This window comes from Canis lupus, chromosome 7 (genome assembly GCF_011100685.1).
Source record: "Canis lupus familiaris isolate Mischka breed German Shepherd chromosome 7, alternate assembly UU_Cfam_GSD_1.0, whole genome shotgun sequence".
NCBI classification, from domain to species: domain Eukaryota; kingdom Metazoa; phylum Chordata; class Mammalia; order Carnivora; family Canidae; genus Canis; species Canis lupus.
In genome coordinates, this window is record NC_049228.1 from 34,469,390 (window position 1) to 34,487,967 (window position 18,578).

At 38.0% G+C, this 18,578-nt stretch overlaps 1 protein-coding gene across 13 annotated transcripts in view; it reads left to right on the forward strand.

Moving 5' to 3' along the window:
* Positions 1-18,578, forward strand: part of SDCCAG8 (SHH signaling and ciliogenesis regulator SDCCAG8) — a 236,206-nt gene that overhangs the window by 128,425 nt on the left and 89,203 nt on the right. The gene's annotated exons all lie outside the window — the stretch shown is intronic.

The window sequence follows — 18,578 nt, forward strand, 5'->3', positions numbered from 1 at the left end:
TATTAGCTGTTCGTCAAGTGAGAAATAATGGGAGTAGCTCTGCAACCTTGGGGCTCTTTAAGCTCTGCCTTGTTGCACTGATGGCAGTTCTGGATTCTTCCCCTATTTCTGAAATAAGGCGTTTATTCAGGATCAGTCACTATTGAATTAGTCGACAATGTTCAGTGAGGAAAGATGATAATTACGTTTAGGACTTAGATAAAATCCATCCCCGGTGAAAAGAGAGCCCATGTCAGAAATGTAAGAGGAGCCCAAATTCAGGTCCCGCGCTCAGATTGATTTGCACAAAGGCTTGTCTGTCTGTTAAAAGTGGAAGAAAGAAGGACAGCATGAGACAACTCATGTAACTAATCAACTTTTGAGATGCTGTTTCATATGTTTGCTTTTCATTAAATTCAGGAATGGTTGCGACTTTGTTGTTGTGATTCAGTCAACATTTATTCCTATCTGTTTTTCATATACAAAGGCTTGGGGATGCCAGAAAATAAACTGTTAACGGAGAATTAACTTCTTTGGCATGCTTTCATACTTATCTTCCAAATTAAAGAAAATGAAATGGGCAGAAACAGAGTGTAGATTACCTCCTTTTTGTCAAAAATGGTGGGAATTTGAAAATTAATAATAAAAAAGGGAACAGATGCAGTAACATGCCAGAGGGAGATTAATGTGGAGAGTAAAATCTGTGAGCAACAAAACTGAAGCAAACTGAATCAGTGGGAGGTGGTTGTACAATCAAAATCAGGATAAAAGAGAAATTACAAACAACCCTGCACTTGTCAAAGTAGTAGTAATGAAATCCTGACTCTGCCAGCAGTGAGAACCTGTGTTAGCACTTTGGGGTAAGGATGGTAGCCGGGTGCCAGGTAGGAGGGCAGTGTTAGGTTGCTGGGCAGCAGCCATCTTGCGTAGAACAGATGGCATCGAAAGCTGGCAGGGGAGGGGCTCCTTAGCAGAACTAATCAGACAGTAACAGATAGGGCAGCTGGGAAGACTGACCACAGAGAGGGAGTCTGCGGGGTAGCCGAGTGCCATGATGTTTGCAGTGGTGTGCCCATTGGTCTGAGATAAGACCTTGCAATGTCTTTCCCATCCACGGAAGAACGGAAACTTTTGTTTCAAAAGAAAAATTGAGTTGAATTTGTAGCACGGTTGGGGGTGGGGGCGGGCATCAGGGTAGAGAGCGAGGAAGGAAGAATTGTCCATCTCGAAAGTCGGGGCATGCATTTTCATCCCTGGCTCCCACAGAACTTTGGTTTTTGCTGTTTGTGTGGTTCTGCCGTCCTCATGTGTATGATGTGGCACAGGGAAGGATCGCTTTATGTATTTTATGCATCAGAGAGTTTCTGATATTGAGGCTATGGTTAAAATTAGAAGAGACTTTTTGATATGATTTCTACCACATATGTCTTTAACAAATGAAAGCCCAGACCAACAGATGATATGTGCATTTATGCCTAATAATTTCTCATAACCTAATTGGAGCCATGTTGATCCAGAGCCACTTGACCTTCTTTTCTCTCCCGTAAAACTGCGATTGAACATCAGAATGCTAAGCCTAATTCAGAACTCAACCTTAAAACAAAAATAAAAGCAAGTCATTCTGAAAGAAATGAAAGAGAAAATGACCTATTAAATTTAATAACTCATTAAGGAATCGTGTTTTTTAAATATAGAGTTGGGACATTGATGCTAAAACTATTATTTTAACAAAGAAATCCAGATCTCCTACATCTGTTTTTGAACTAGTATATTTCTCTCTCTCTCTCTTTTTTTTGCAGAAGCTTTGTAGCTTGGCTCAATTTATTCATTTTGGAGGGGGAGGGGGAAACATTACCAGGATTTGAAATAGGTGGTATAACATAGCCATATGCTATTTATGCAGCAGTTTCTGCAATAAATCTAATTTGGTGCTGTCAAAAAATTAGACTTATTTGATATAACAGCACATTAGTAAATGATTGTGGCAGATTTAAAGTTGTCATTTAGTTTCTCCTTACTCTTAACAGAATCTCACAAATTTGTCTTCTCCCCCTTGCTCAACTCTGTGAAAATGTCTCAGTTCTTTGTCCTGAAGTCCTACAAATATTTTCACATCTGAAACAAGGTCTTGCCTTGAGGTAACTGAGGAAGGGGGTGGAAGAAGGAGTACCCTCTGTTGTTAAAAGGCTGCAGGGATAGATAGGCAGAAAAATACATACACCAGGGAAAAATCGTTGTATTCTCATCGTTTTAAATTCTTGGAAAAGCAAAACTGCTAGTCTCATTCAGAATGTCGATAAATGAGGCCGGTCAGTTCTCTATTAAGGAGCTGAAATATTTTTACCTTCCAGCCTACGTACATATGCTGCTTCAGAAAAACTGGTATGAACGAATGTGAGTGACATCAGCTCTTCCTCCACACCTAGCAGGGCCCTTGGAAATGGTTTCCCTGTTCTCTAATGCAACCTGGCAACATTGCTTCAATGCCACCTTATTTTATTTTATTTTTTATTTTTTTTTATTTATCTTTATTCTTCTGTGAAATTTGTCTTTCAGATGCTGGTATCAAAGTATCTAAAACTTTTTCCTAGTTTTTCTGCTTAAAAGATAAAACAAGCATCTTACACCTGAGGCAGATAACTGTAAAGTATTCTCTGAATTCCTTAAATCGGTCTATTTGGAAGAGTAATCGTGATATTATTTCCCTTTTCTTTTTCTTACGTATTTATGGAGGGGAAGAGTAGATGTGTGTACACACCCCATGCATCCGTGTGTGAGTGTAAGTGCTGTTCAACTGAGCGGTTTTTCATTTGTTTATGTTCTTGTCATATACATTTTCTAAAACAAGCCTACTAGTGGGTTTCTGAAATGCAATTTGCTAAGAATGGAGCGTTCCTTCACGGTGATTTAAGCAGCCCCTGTGAAACTAGCATTTTGCTAATACTTCTTTCTTTTATATAGCAAATCAGACCACGGAAGTGATCAGATTACCAGTACCCTTTCTATGCTATTCAGAAGCAGGGATCCAGGTAACCAAGCTACTGTCAGGCACAGATTACACTAAAGGGGATAAAATACAGAGAAAAATATTAAACAAACTTGCTGGGTAAATTAGATACTACTTCTGAAATTTTCTCCACATGAATAGAGATTATTTAGAAGTCATGTTTTGGGAAGCTGGAAAAGGAAGCACCTCTTAGAATTCATATTTTGTGTTCAAAAGCCACACCTTCAATTACATTATATATGTTTCATAAGAATGATTTATAGGACATAGGGAATTTTGGAGATTAGGAATAGAGTTGAAATTCGAGCTAAAAAAGAATGTCTCTGCACTTGGATTTGAAGCTGTCTTTGTCGGGTTTTGTTTTTGCTTTTATATTTAGCATCACAATAATTTTCTCTAACACATCTGAAGAATTGTTCTGGAAAAGTCTTTTTTTTTTGTAAATTATAAATATTTAATCAACCAAACCCTTAAGATTCAAATTTTAGATTGCAGGTTTTTAAACTGCTTTTATTAATAAAACCTGCCTGCAATTTTATGTCAGTGAGAAAAGCTTTCATTTTTGCCTTTTCTACAAAGGATTTAGAAAATTTTCCTGGCTCAATTAATTGTGCTTATTAATAAAAACATATGCAATAGGATCAAATCTTGGGGTAATTCCTCCAAATATAAAAGCAGCATTATGAATGAAGTACCACTTAGGTTTACATTTAGCTTCACATTTCTAACAGTGCTTTGGTTAAAATTCGTGTCATCTCTTTTCTCCTAGAAAAGTGATCTCCCTTTTTCTTAAAAGAAAACTGAATTGAGTCATTGGTTTACCTTTTTCCTAGAGAATATAGTTGTCTGAAATACTGGGAAATAATTCAACATAAAGTGATTTCATGTCCGATTTCTGAAGGGAGGGTAAATACTTGATAGCAGTGGATGACACAGAATAAATTCACTTGAGAGTATAATTTTCACCTAATTTTTATGAGTTAATTTTTTTTCACAGAACTGTCCTATTGGTACAATTTCTATTTCTTTAGCTAGATGATGATGTGCTTGTTGGGCAACATATATTTGAATATTATTGAAGCAGAATTGTTTATTTTTTTAAATGATGGAATTTAAAATATACTCAATTTGTATATTATGGGTTCAGTCTTTCAAAGCAGTAATGGAGCTGTGTGTTAATATATAGCTTATAATTGAAATGGTACATATTTGTACATTTTAAGCATTTCAGTGTAAAATTTCTTAATTGGAATACTCTTTCCCTTGGCTAATTCATTAGTGAAAATATTTATTCCTCAAGTTAATGCTGTATAGTATGAAGCAATTTTTACATAGTGTAAACTTGTTTATGATATTTTGATTTCACTTTAAAACTTTTATTTTGCTTCTTATACATATAGTTCATACTTGATATAATAAGAAGTGCAGACACACATGAAGGAAATACATATCAGCTGTCTGGTTTTACAAATGATCATGAAAATACCATGTCTTACTACTTTTGACTCCAAATTATTGTCTTCCCGAACCCAAAAGTAATTTTCACAAGTACATTACACAACAGAACTTCATCTTCTGCTGGTTAGCAGTAGAGGATTTAAATCCATGCCGACAGTTCATTTGACAATGACCTTGAGGGGCTTTGCTTCTTGAAGAAGAAAGCAGAAGCTTGCGGTAAACAAAGTTCACTTCTGACAGATGGATTGAATGACAGAAAGGTTGCGAGTGCCAGAATAGCCCTGGCAGAGGAGGAAATGTTCAGTGGAATCCAACAGGAGAGGAGGTGTGAACAGGTGCAGGGTTGCTGACGGAAGGGGAACCAGATGGAAGGAGCCAGAGCCAGTTTATTTAAAGGAAAAGGCAGAAAACATTGAAAGGCTGTGCGATCAGTGGCTAAAAGTGTTCATAGAGGAAGGTAAAAATTCACAAAGCAAAACTGCACAGTGGGGTAGCTAACACTTAGCATAATGGTAGTAATTTGTGAGTTTAGTTTGGAAGTTGCAATTGAAATACATTCATCTTGGCTCTTGACACCATCAAGGATAGATATTTGAAAGTTGTTTATTTTTTTTAAGTTTCTAAGCTTTTTTTAATCCATCCATTAATTTAATTTTTTCCAGCCAGAAGCTCCGTTGTGATAATACTAAAATTGTGTCATCAGCTAGGAAAAGAAAAAAAAATTTAAGTGAAGGTTAACATTCCATTCAAATTTATCTTGTGATGCCTCAGTTTTGTTCACATATGGGAAGCAAATGCACGCACTGTTGGGTGACATCTGTAATATCTAAGAAATTTGCAATGTTGGAATGGATGCTGTTGGTTGCTTTTGTTGTTTTGAGTCTCTGTTCATTTCGTGAAGTCCAGTTTGATAGTTCCAGTAAGATTAATGCTCCCTAAAATGTATATCTGCCTGCCAGATCTGCAGGTTAATTTCTGTTGCTAAGGTGTCCTGGTTGTCATTGACTTTCCATGACCTGTCTTTAAGGAGACACCTGCAAACTCAAGAGGCATATACAATAGGAACAGTGTATACAGTAGGGCAAGGCAGGGAGGACTTTCTTATTTTCTTAGACTTATTAAACTTTCTGCAAACCAAAGACATCCTTGGTAATCATCTGCCTGGTCACATCACACATGCCATTTATGTGGACCCTCGTCTACCACTGTTGTCCTTGAAATTTTCCTACGTTACATTACTGATAAAGAGCTGCCAATTGAGGAGGAGCTGCTAGGAAGCAATCCCCAAGAAAAATGATGAAAATGCACAATTATTTTGAGGTGTTAAAGATCTAGTAATTTATCCACAAGAGTTGCTGCACACTTTTCACAAAGATTAAATACCCAGGATATACTCAGCAAGCACTGTGTTCACATTCCCCATCTCAGAGCAGCCTGGATCGGATAGTTTACCATTGGATTCGGGCAGATATTCGGAACATTCTGATTTTAGAGATGACATCTACGATCCCTGGAATGTTTTTGTCAGTGAAAAGAGAGAACTGCAATTTGATTAGCAGTTATAGAAGATGTTGATTCATGCCTGTGTTGTTCTTGGAGAGCCGAGCTCTTGGTCATTTTTTTTTTTAAGACTGGGTGAGGCTATACACAACTGTATATTTGAAGGAAAACGAGTAAATGATTTGTTCCAAAAGAAGGAATTTGATCATCTGTATTTACAACCAGCTCCAAAATGTGCCTCTTTCTCCTCACTTGTTAAGAAGTTTTCATTTAATATATATTCTTATTAACCTAAAATTTTACATAAAGTTGGTTGGAGCTTACTTGCTCTAATTGTAATGTACTGAGTTTGCCACCTCTTCCATCATAGTTCCTGAGTACCTTTATAAAATCCTTCTAATAACAATATTGAGCCTTTTAATAATAATATAAAAAACTAGCATGGTGCTGCCATATAAAATAATACCATAAAACTCACCTGAATTATGGGATGCAAATTGAAAGGTTGTAAAAAGAAACCACAACAATTAGTCATCATTTGGTGCCTCACAAACTAAGCTGCAAACTCTTTATAGGTGGAACTAATAACTTCCCAGAAATATGTAAACTTAGCTATATTCAGCATAATGTCTTATGTCATAGGGGTTTTGAAATTTTTTTGAATGAAGGGATAATGGGTTGATTGCTATTAAACAGGCGTTCATTCAACATTAGCTATACTAGGTGCTGAAGATGTTTTAAATGAAGAGAGCATGATCCCTCTCCACAGGTAACTTACAACCTAGTGGATAAGGTGTACATAATAACTACCTATGTGTGTGTATGTGCATGCGCGTATTTGTGTTAAATCTGGAACAGTATTAAATATAGTAAAACATAAAACAGTATATTTATAAATGTTCTTTATCATTGTGAGTGAATGAATTAGTGGAACAAGCCTCATCCGTCCAGCCCTCGTTATATGTGAGGATTGAGGTGAGGGAGGTTAAGTGACTTGCCCAAGGTCAGCAGTTCTTCAGTGGACACTGAAAAGTACAATCTCCATTTCCTTACTCTTAGTCTAGTGCTCTTCCTGGTACTCTGCATTATATAACCCTGATATTCAGTGATAATATGACTTGTCTGAATAAACCTATTAAAAATCTTTCTGTCAGAGTCCTGCACAACCTGTTGCTGAAAGGAAAAGCAGCTTTCTTTTTGGTCTTTTCCACATGGTTACAAGTTCTTGAAACAAATAAAACACTGTAACTTGAGCAGCCAGGTGGCTCAGTGGTTTAGCGCCACCTTCGGCCCAGGGCATGATCCCGGAGACCGGAGACCGGGATCGAGTCCTGCGTCCAGCCTGCTTTACCCTCTGCCTGTGAAGGGATAATGGGTTGATTGTGTGTGTGTGAAAAAGCAGTCCCAGCCTGCTTTTCCCTCTGCCTGTGTCTCTGCCTCTCTTCCCCTCTCTGTGTGTCTCTCATAATAAATAAATGAAAATAAAAACAAAAACGCTGTAACTTAAAAGCACCAATTACTACTTCTTGGAACACTCTTCCTGGGGGTAATGGTCAAGATAGCTCCCCTGACACCCTACTTACTCTCTGATAAGCTCGTTACTCACATTAACTCACTTAGTCTCCACATGACCCTTTTGGATAGATTCTGCCATGGGCCCATTTTACAGATAAGAAAACTGAGGTGCATGGGGTCACAGCACTGGCAATGAGGTAGAGTCGGAATTCAAGCCTCAGCAATTAGGCTCCAGTATACGTTTATTTATTACACTTAGTATATTGCCTCTGATGGTGGGTGTTCTGAGAAAATTGATTCTGTGATCAATTCCTTTTGGAAAGTTGAATTGAATAGGGCTTTTGCCAGTAGGGCTTCTCAGAGCCTTGGAAATGCTAACTAGTGCACATTGTGACTCTCTTGCAAAGGGATTTAGTTTTCAGCATTTTCCAAATCTATATGACTTATGGAAACTCTTTCATTAAATCTCTACATGTCTCCCAGGAATCAGGTTTTTAGGAATACACTTGGGGAAGAATTAATCGAAATTAATTTGTGGTAGGATAACTGAATTTTCACGTGGCAAGTTTTTATTTTCTTATCAGTACTTCTGGAACTTCTCTCCCTAGCCCTGCTCCGTGCTGCACTTCGATTCATGCAGAGAGCAGGTGGGTGGCACCTTTCAATTTAAGTGCAGTCTGTCCTCTAAAGTGGGGTGAGCATGGGGGAGCATCTCTGGCCATTACTTGAATAGTTAGCTGTGCCAGTGTCACATTACAATGGGGTCCTCCAGATCCACCATTTCAACTTGGCCCTTTATATGATAATAGTTCTTGAAAATAAATTTGGCAAATAACTAGATGCCAGTCAGTTGATCAGATTTAGGTATCTCTCTCAAAGCTTGACCCTTAGAATAAGATTTCATAGAGTAAGATTTAATGGATACTTTTGGACATAAATCCTTCCAAAAAAAACCTCTGCCAGGAATTATTGGCACAGATTCAAAGTCTGGGCCCCTAAATCAGACTCTGCAGTAGACCTTATTCTCCTTCAACTCTTGCTATCCTAATATTCCTTCCTCCCTTCCAAGTATATCCCTTCCTATATCCTGAAGAAATGGAGTAACTAACTCATGGATAGTAAGCTCTAGAAGTCGAGAAGTTGAGAACTCATAATGTGTTAATTTTTTTGTAAATACACTTGGAGGTGCCTATAATTTATCATTTTTTCCAGCAGCTCCCATTGGTAAGATTTTTCTGTAAATAATGATGTTGCAGTGATAATGATGACTGGAACTGTGACTCTCATGAGGGCTTACTATGTGTGGTCCTGGCTTCCCCACCCATCCCTCCCCTTTCTGGGTTCTTGAATTCTATTTCTTCCAACAAACAAATTCCAGCAATTTTTGTAGAGAGTTGAAACCATTCATTGGCTTATCTGAATTCCACAAAGTGCAGATTATGTTTTGCAGTAAGTGAGAACTACAAAGGCAACAGATTAGCTCACCAGGCGGTGGGATAGTTTATTAAACTGGCTGACACACTAACTCATATGAGTATTTGGTCCTCTTGACAGACTATGGAAATGCTAGATTTTTACTAGAAACAAGTAATGAATTATACAAGATTGATGACTAGAGATTCAAAAATCTTTGGGAAAAAAAAGGGAAATCCGTGGGGAAAAATCTCTTGGAGAATTTGTTATTTCCATTAAATAATTACAGAAAGACTATGAAATGCTAAAGATTTTCCAACCCTATGCACTTTACCTTATTAGGAGTCTTAATGCATGTTCATAACTGGATATTTTTCTATAATTTGCCTGCTTGACTATGTGGAATAATTTTTAATATGCTTTATAATTTAATTTTAATTATGAATATGTATTTTGGGAGGTGCTTCAAACCAGATCTGATTTTTTTTTAAAAAAGGTTTTATTGCTTCCATTTGTATAATATGGTAACTGCTTCAGCTTTAGCTAATTCTTCATTTTCTGTCAGAAATCTCCTTCCATTCTCCTTTCAAGCAATGGTGACAGACCGATTTAAATGAGAAATTTGTCAAAGTAAAAAAAAAATGTTATTTTAATAGCTTTTGCTTCTTATAAAAATTATGAGATTTGATATCTTCATGAGGCATTTAAAGTTAGCAGGTTTTGGCAACATGGTTATTTTGATTTGTGGCCCATCAAGATTAAAAATGATTCTTTGCTCTGGGGAAGTAGACAAAGGAGTTATGCTCAAACCCACACTGTCCAATGGAAATACAAGGAGAGCCACAAAATGCAAGCCACATATTTAATTAAAATTTCCAAATAACCATATTTTAAAAGGTAAAAAGGAACAGGTGAATTAATTCTAAAAATTTCGTTAACCTAATAAAATAAATAAAATGGCATCATTTCAACATGCAGTATAAATTAATGAGGTTTTTCGCTTTTTTTTTTCTAATTCTTCACAGCCCAGTGCACATTATTTACCCCTATAGGGCATTTCCCTTCAGCCCAGCCACGCATCAGGTGCATGGCAGCCACATGCAGCCAGTAGCTACGGTACAAACCATGGCATCCCTAGGCTCTTGTTTTCACTTTTCCCAGCTTCTCCTCAATGCCTGGTCAGGTTGCGGTTGGTTTCTCATGAGTGTAAAATCTGAATTCTGTTTCTACAAGAACTGGAATCATTCTATAAAACAAGAAATCGTGTCAGGTTCTTCTGTAATTTTGGGGTCAGTAGCCAGGCCTGTCTTTGATTAGTACTTTTTTGAAGAATTGCCACTTTGAGCAAGAGAGGGAGAGGAAGCTGCCATTCCCTGCCGTTCTTTGAAGAGCAGCTCAACTTCTGGCTGTACCAGCAGCCCAAGAGAGTAAGTTCTTCCTGTCTTATGGGCCCATCTTTGCCTTTACACCTTACAGCTGTGGCAGATAAATTTGACAATGAGCTCACCAGATGAGTTTAGACCTTTTTCAAAGGGTGGTCGGGGCCAGATGTTGCTGGCTGCTTTATATAGATTGTCTCACGTATCCTGATAATATCATTTCATTAAAGGAGAAAAATGGCTTTAGACTGAGGTCCCGTCTAATGGCACATAATTGGTGCCTGGTGGGGCCAGGGCCCAAATCTGCTCTGTGTGCATCCAAAGCCCAAACTCACATTTGCTCTACAATACCACTCCTCCCATATTGCTTTTATCAGTAAACTAAGGAAATTTTTTATTATTTCTTTGAGCTTGTGAGTCTTTGAGGTAATGGTATTGATTGTTACACTTTGAATAGTCATCTTCTAGAAAATAATAACAATAATAATGGTATTGATTAATATTTTTGATCACAGGATATGACCATGTTGTACTAAGCACATTTTACATACAGTGTTATGGTATTCCTAAAGAGAGGTATGTTATTAACCCCATTTCATATTTGCAAAAACTGAGACATCAGGTAAGTGACTTGCTTATGGTGCACAGCTAATAAGTCGACACGTTGGGACTCTGATGCCGCATCCAGCTTACACCAAGGTCTGAGCTCTTAACCTCTGGCTCCTGTGTGCAAATTCATGACCCAGCCCTGCTGGCAGTGGGCTTACATGCTGAGGCCTCAAGTCCAGGGGCCCAATGTTGTTTTTAGAGGCCCTTTAGGATTTTAATTCTTTATATTCCTCAGGGCATGAATTCCCCTGTTTGGGGTAAGCTCAGAACAGACTACTCTGTAGAAATGAAGTTGAATATAGATTTAGAATAAAGGAAGAAGGAGGTCTTCAGGAACAGAAGGGGCAGCTCTGTAGCCATAGGAATGCTGAGCATCATGGCCTTTTGACGGCCATGAAATAAGAAAACCAACACACTTATGTTTCTGTAGAGAAGGAACCTTTCAGAAGGTAGGAAAGACAAATTATAAGCATGTGTTCCAAGTCAAATAGAAATCATGTTAAATCATAAAAATGACTACAAGGAAAAATGTTTTCTTGAGAAAAATGAACCTCAGTACCGTGGCAAGAACATGCTTCTCTTATTTGGAAAAGTGAGGATAACACTAGGATGGGAATCTAAACACTTGAGCTCCGGTCAGTTTTTTTTTCTGTAAATATAATTGTGCTTTTCAGCTCCAGAATCCTGTGCAAAAATGGAAAGTTTACAGATATCTCAATCAAGATTTAAAAATGAACTAGCTATATTTTTGTTATCAAGCCAAGATTAGTCAATAGAACACAATCCTAATTCCTAGGTACAGACATACTTAATGTTTGACCAGAAGCTCACCACTTCAGCAACAATGTAAACTCCGCTGTCTTTTTTACAGCATTTCCCCCACTTAAACTCAGACTTCTGGTAAATTCAGCCGTTTGACACATAGCTATAAACTGAGATATAAATTAAAAAGTACTTTTAAGAAGCAAAACAAGGGACACCTGAATGACTCGGTGGTTGAGCATCTGCCTTCGGCTCAGGACCCTGGGGTCCTAGGATTGAGTCCCACATCAGGCTCCCCATAGGGAGCCTGCTTCTCCCTCTGCCTATGTCTCTGCCTCTCTCTGTGTGTCTCTCATAAATAAATAAATAAAATCTTTAAAAAAAAAAAAAAAGGAGGGAAAACAAAACATAGCACCAACTCATAGACAACTGACACAAAAAATTTTAAGAAGTAGGTCAGTATACTTCGATTTGCTTTCTGGCTCTTTAGAACAGCATCTGAGTCTTTTCATGCAGCAGCTGTTATAAACGGCCTCCTGTTTGCAGTCACCAGTAGTAGGCACCTGAAGGTACAATGGTGAGCCCTGATCCCTAAGAGCATCCCAGCAGTGGTGATGGTAGTAGCAAGCAGACCTTCCTCATTTGACATTACGACCTTGATTATCAAGTGGAGTTGATTATAATTGCTCACGGAAACAAAGCCATAATAAATATATATTTTAGACATATTTCTACTGTAAACAGATTTCTGTGGGTCTTATGCCTGGAAAGTTCTCTCATGTGGAACACCTCACCTCTCAACATCCCAGATAAATGAAGGATTATTCTATTGTACTTGAGAAATGAGATGCTATAAAGTAGATTTAAAAATTTTTGCTATTATGACCTATTTCTTAAGAAATTTAGTAGCCACAAAGCAACCAACACATTCCCCATTTAATAATCAATCTGAGAAATTTCAAAAACAAAAAAATTTTCAAAAACATTTTATTTTTATTTATTTTATTTATTTTTTTAAAGATTTTTATTTATTTATTCATGATAGACATAGAGAGAGAGAGAGGGAGAGACACAGGCAGAGGAAGAAGCAGGCTCCATGCCGGGAGCCCAACGTGGGACTCAATCCCAGGACTCCAGGACTGCACCCTGGGCCAAAGACAGGCGCTAAACCGCTGAGCCACCCAGGGATCCCCTCAAAAACATTTTTTAAAAAAATTTTATATACTTATTCATGATAGACACAGAGAGAGAGAGGCAGAGACACAGGCAGAGGGAGAAGCGGGCTCCATGCTGGGAGCCCGATGCGGGACTCGATCCTGGGACTCCAGGATCATGCATGCCCTGGGCTAAAGGCAGGCACTAAACCACTGAGCCACCCAGGGATGCCCCCTCAAAAACATTTTAATAAAATAGAAACTTTTTTCAATTGGCAGTATCACAACTTGACAATGATGCATATCCATTGACAGGTTACAGAAATTCCATTATAATATATATCGATCCTACTGATGTCTGATCTGAAGTGACTCAACAGAAGGATGAATTATGAGAACTAGTAGATAAGCTGTCATCTTTCAGAGAGGACAGGCAAGAATGGACCAAAGTGATCAATTTATATAGAAGGGTTACAGATAGAAAATATGGATATTTTGACAATAGGAAGATACATAGGCAAAATCATGATCTAATTTATTTTATGTGATAGCATATTCTCATTCTTTGCTCTGGTGAAGTGGGCCCATGATGTCATAAAATAGAATAGACTAACAATCACTTACGCATCAGAGACCTCTGAGCTCTCAAAAAATGTTCAGGGTAAAAATCGTTGAAATGTGCATTTGGTGGTTGTTCAGTCTCAGTATCTACCTATGGCAGCTACCATCTCTCCGAAACAAATTCAGAAATTGCTCTTGCTATTGCTGTAGTAATAAGTGCTCTCCCTCCTTCTGATGTTGTCCCTCCCCATCTGTTCCCCACACTGCAGCCAGAGTGATCTTTCTGAAGCATGAGTGTGATCACAACACTCCCCTGCTTAAAGCCCTGCGTTGGCTCCCTATTTCCCTCAGGATGGAGTCCTTAAAAATAACTTCATGTTCTGGCTCCTGCCTACATCTTCAGTCTCTTCTTTCTCCAATCTCCCTCTACCAGCAGCTCGCTTCTACCCTGCAACGTGTGTATCCACCCTTCGGTCTTGCCAAGGCTGTTTGCAATTTTCCAAAGGCACCTGGGTTATCCCTCCTCCCTGAATCTTTGGGCACGCTGTCCACTTAGCTTGTCACAATATTCTTCTCATTCTTTGCATGGCTATTTATAGCTCATTTTCAGCCTCTAATTATTTTTTTAAGAATATTTATTTATTTATTTATTTATTTATTTATTTATTTATTTATTTATTTGAGAGAAAAAGAGAGCATGAGCAGGGGTACAGACAGAGAGGGACAGGAAGACTCCCTGCTGAGCAGGGAGTGGGACTTGATCCCAGGATCCCGAAATCATGACCTGAGCTGAAGGCAGACGCTTAACCAGCTGAGCCACCCAGGCACCCTCAGGCTGTAATTTTTTAAACTTCCTAAAAACCCTCCCTGACTGTATGCACCTTGCCACTCTCCAACTCCTGTCCCGTCTTCCTGTATGATAGCAGGCATTTAGCCCTATTTTCATATTTACCATTCTGTCTTAGTTGTTCTTTCTTCTCTGTCTTCTTCACCATGAGTTCTGAAGGCACTGTCACGGTCTGTGTCTTGTACACTGATGCATCCCCACACTTCTGTGTGTGGCACAAAGTAGGTGTTTGAGTATTTGTCGAATGGATGAGCAGTAGGAGTCTGACGAAACCACTCATGTGAGGCGATGCCATGAAATGGAAGTATATTGAACTGGAAGCAAAAAGATAGATGTCAGTTCTAGCTCTGCCACTTCATACTGGCTGTGCACCGTTGAGCAAATATCTTAATTCTCTGGGCTTGAGTTGTCTCTCATGTCAAGCAGGGTTAACTGTTCCATCTTCCTGGCTTCCAGAATTGTTATAAGAGTAGAGAGGTCAATTCATTTGAATGTTCTTTACAAAACAGAAAGCACGAGTGTGGGGAGACACTGAGTTGGTTAAGATTGCGTGGTTTTGTCTGCTGTGAATGCAAGTGGCGCACAAGATATCTCATCAAGCACGGCCTCCTTTGCTTGACAGTTAGCATTTCCAAATTATTTTGGAGATACTGTAAGAACACTTTTGGAGAGCCACTTATTTTTAGGGATGTTTTTGTTAATTATTTCCTTTCTTTTGTGTTTATTCCTTTGAAAGATGTTGATCTCCTTTCTGTTTCTGCTTCCTTTCCTAGAAGTGACTCATGTTCTAATCTGATAACTCATGTTTCAACATTGTACTTAAAATTCTGACACACTTTGCAGTGAAGAAAATAGAAATAATTTACTCTAGGAAATATGAGTGATGCCATTAGGTTTTTTTTTTTTTTTTTTTTTTTTTTGCGTACTTGAGGAAGTAGGGGTTGCTGAAAGCTACTCCTCTTGTATTTTTTTATCCCTCTTGTATTTTTTTTTAATTTGTTTATGTATTTATTAAAATACAAGAACCTAGCCCTTGTAAACAAGTATAGGATTTTTTTTGTTCTTGTCAAACATGGAAGACATCATGTTGTCTACTAATTTTACTGTTGTTTTTATTTTGTTGTTATTGTCCATAACAATATAAAACTAAATTAGATGTTGGCCAAAATAGGGACTATCTTATCCTGTTCTCTTCCAATCAGTAGATAGGAGGACCCTTAAACCTTGTGGAGACTTAGTACTTTCCATCTCTTAACAGTTGTTTATTCATTCATTCATTCATTCATTTATTCGTCCATCAAATATTTGTTGACCACACAGCGATGTCCCAGGCCACTCCAGGCTCTTGGGATAAATTAGTGAGCAAAACCAAGGACTCTATTTTTTAGGTACTTACATTCTGCATAAGATGTACGTGTCTTATCTTCTGAGGCCAGAGATGTAGTTGTGTGCCTTTAACGTTTTTGTAAAGCTCAGTGTATTTCTTTAAGGAGGATATGACTAATTGATAGTGTCATTGTAGGAGGAAGTGATCCAATAACATATGGGACAAATGGAGAAGGAGAACTATCAGGGAATTCAGCTATCAAGGTGGATGATATAACTCTTAAAAGACACACACGGATAATTGAATTATTTCAGTTATCTTTTTAACCTTCTCTCATTTCTCTGCACCCCTGAAAAACTAAGAGATTGAAACATAGGGATTCATACTGTGGACTTTAGAGTCAGGTTGGCCTGGATTTCCTGGCTATGGCCCTTAATAACTAGGAGATTTCGATCAAGTAATAAAACCTTTCTAGGCTTCAGTTTCCTAGTTTATAAAGTAAGGATAAGAATCTACCTCAGGAAAAAAAAAAAAGAATCTACCTCAGAGGCTTGGTATGAAAATTAAATAAAAGGAAAAATGTAAAGAGTTTAGCATACAGTATACATTAATAAGTAATACTTTACCAAAATTATTCATCCTTTAAGGTAGGATCTTTTTTCTGCCCTATTTGAATGAAGAACCCTGGGATTAAAAGAATTAAGTTACTGGTCCATGGCCACATAAGTAACAAGAAGGTGAATGCCATGATTTGACACTGTAGCTGTGTGACTTTTCTACTGTTTTCTGTTTCCTCTCAAGATATAATTTTTCCAGAACACAAAGAAAATAAACTGAAAGTGGTATGTTACATTTGTGTAAAAAAATAAATAAAAATTTTAAAAGCCACAAAGCCACTAAAACTGTCAGCAAATATTTAATTCTAGTTAATAGTAGATATGCTTTCTATAGCAGATTAGCAATTTTCTGTGTATACAATATAAGTTTGAACAAATGAGTAAATATGTTGAAGATAATGGGAGCCAAGTTTCTCACTGTTGAGGAAGAAAATTATAGTGATGGAAAGAAGGGAGACTAGGTTTTATCTATGCTGTTGGGTTGGAATTAGAAAGATTAGTGTGAATGTACATGTATTATTAATATGCACTTATGTGGAAAAAATAATTATGTATTTCTACCTTTGTATGTATATTCTTATCCTGGTACTGTCTACTAAGGTTATTTAGAAGCAGACTTCTCAGTAGCAGTGTGCACCACCTGATGACAAATCTTGGTTCTAAATACCATTCTCCACTAAAAGGCAGAAGAGTTCCTTGGACAAATGATGATTGCAAGACTGGTACAAGGATAGTACCAGATGAGCCTGGAACATCTTGGTGGGGATAGAAGGCCAAGGCATTCATAGGAGTAAGAGAGAGATATAGGAAACAGCTTGAAGGGGTTCTCACTGGCCAAATCTAGGATGAGCTAAACAAAAAAATAAATAATGACCGTACTAGATTATAGCCCACTGAGTAAAATAGAAATCTATGACTCCATGCTGATATCAATGAATTAATAAAGGGAGAGAAAGGAAGACCCCCTTTTTTTTATGATAGATTGAGAGAGAGAGAGAGAGAGAGCAGAGACACAGGCAGAGGGAGAAGCAGGCTCCATGTACCGGGAGCCCGACGTGGGACTCAATCCCGGGTCTCCAGGATCGCGCCCTGGGCCAAAGGCAGGCGCCAAACCCGCTGCGCCACCCAGGGATCTCAGGAAGACCTTTTCTTGCAGCACAATGTTAACTAACAAATAAGGAAGAATGTTAGAATAGAAGAGTCACCATTGGATGTAAAATTAGTGGATTAGAATTTAATGAGGAATAGGGTATTTAAGTGGTCTTAGCATCTCCCAACAAATTACCTATCAATTACAAAGAAGGAGGTAGTACCTTTATAGTGGAGAAGCCTGGGAGAGCCCACCTAACCAGTGGTATACCAGGGCTGCCTCATGCCAGCCTATGAAAGCCAACCGTGTGTATTTTGTCCCAAATGTGTGTTCAGTGATGTTACTTTGGTAGCCTAAAACAGGCCATGGTAGAAGCATTTACACTGGAAATTGGTAAACACTACAAATAAACAGTTCTGTCCCTCTGGAGACCAGTTATTAAACATTTTATAGCATACCAATGACATTAAACAAGTGTTCAAAGATAATATTGCTAATGTTGGGACAAATGAACATCATGTGTCTTAACTCATAATAACACCCATACCTCTCTGCTGCTTTTCTATATAATTCCATCAGGAATGGCTCTTGGCTAGAAAGCATGTTAGAAAGGGTCTGATAGGGCAACCTGGGTGGCTCAGCAGTTTAGCACCACCTTCAGCCTAGGGCATGATCCTGGAGACCCAGGATTGAGTCTCATGTCAGTCTCCCTGCATGGAGCCTGCTTCTCCCTCTGCCTGTGTCTCTGCCTGTGTGTGTGTCTCATGAATAAATAAATAAAATCTTAAAAAAAATTTTTTTTTAAAAAAGGTCTGATAACTTTGTCTTACCAATACTGTCACAAAGCTCTCTATATTGTACTTTAAAAGGGAAACACCTTTTAACCAAAAGGGTTTTAAGTTTAATACTAGAACTTTCAGCCCTCAGTGAAAAGATGACTAGAAACATGGCAGACAGGACTGGTGCCTCAAATCACTGCCACTATAGGCCTCATTCTCGGGTTAGACTTGAAGCTTTCATCATTTCTGTCCCAGACTCATTGATGAACTTTAGGATCATCAGAAACTTTTAGTTCTTCAATGTATCTATAAAATTTTAAATGTCCTTAAAAAAATCTAGTAAGTCATTTTTTCTCTTCGACATGAATATTTTTAAAATAGCAGGATTTAAAATAATGATCCAGAAATGTTGGGGATCAGAACAGTTCCTCAGTCTGTTTCTTTAATGGGATGGTATATATCATTGCAGACATTCTTAGAAAATATAATCAACCACAACTATAATTGGAAAAAAGGAGTGGCAAAACCTCTGTGTGTACATAGTCTGTGTTTTAAGTCTATCCAGTACTTTTGACTTTAAC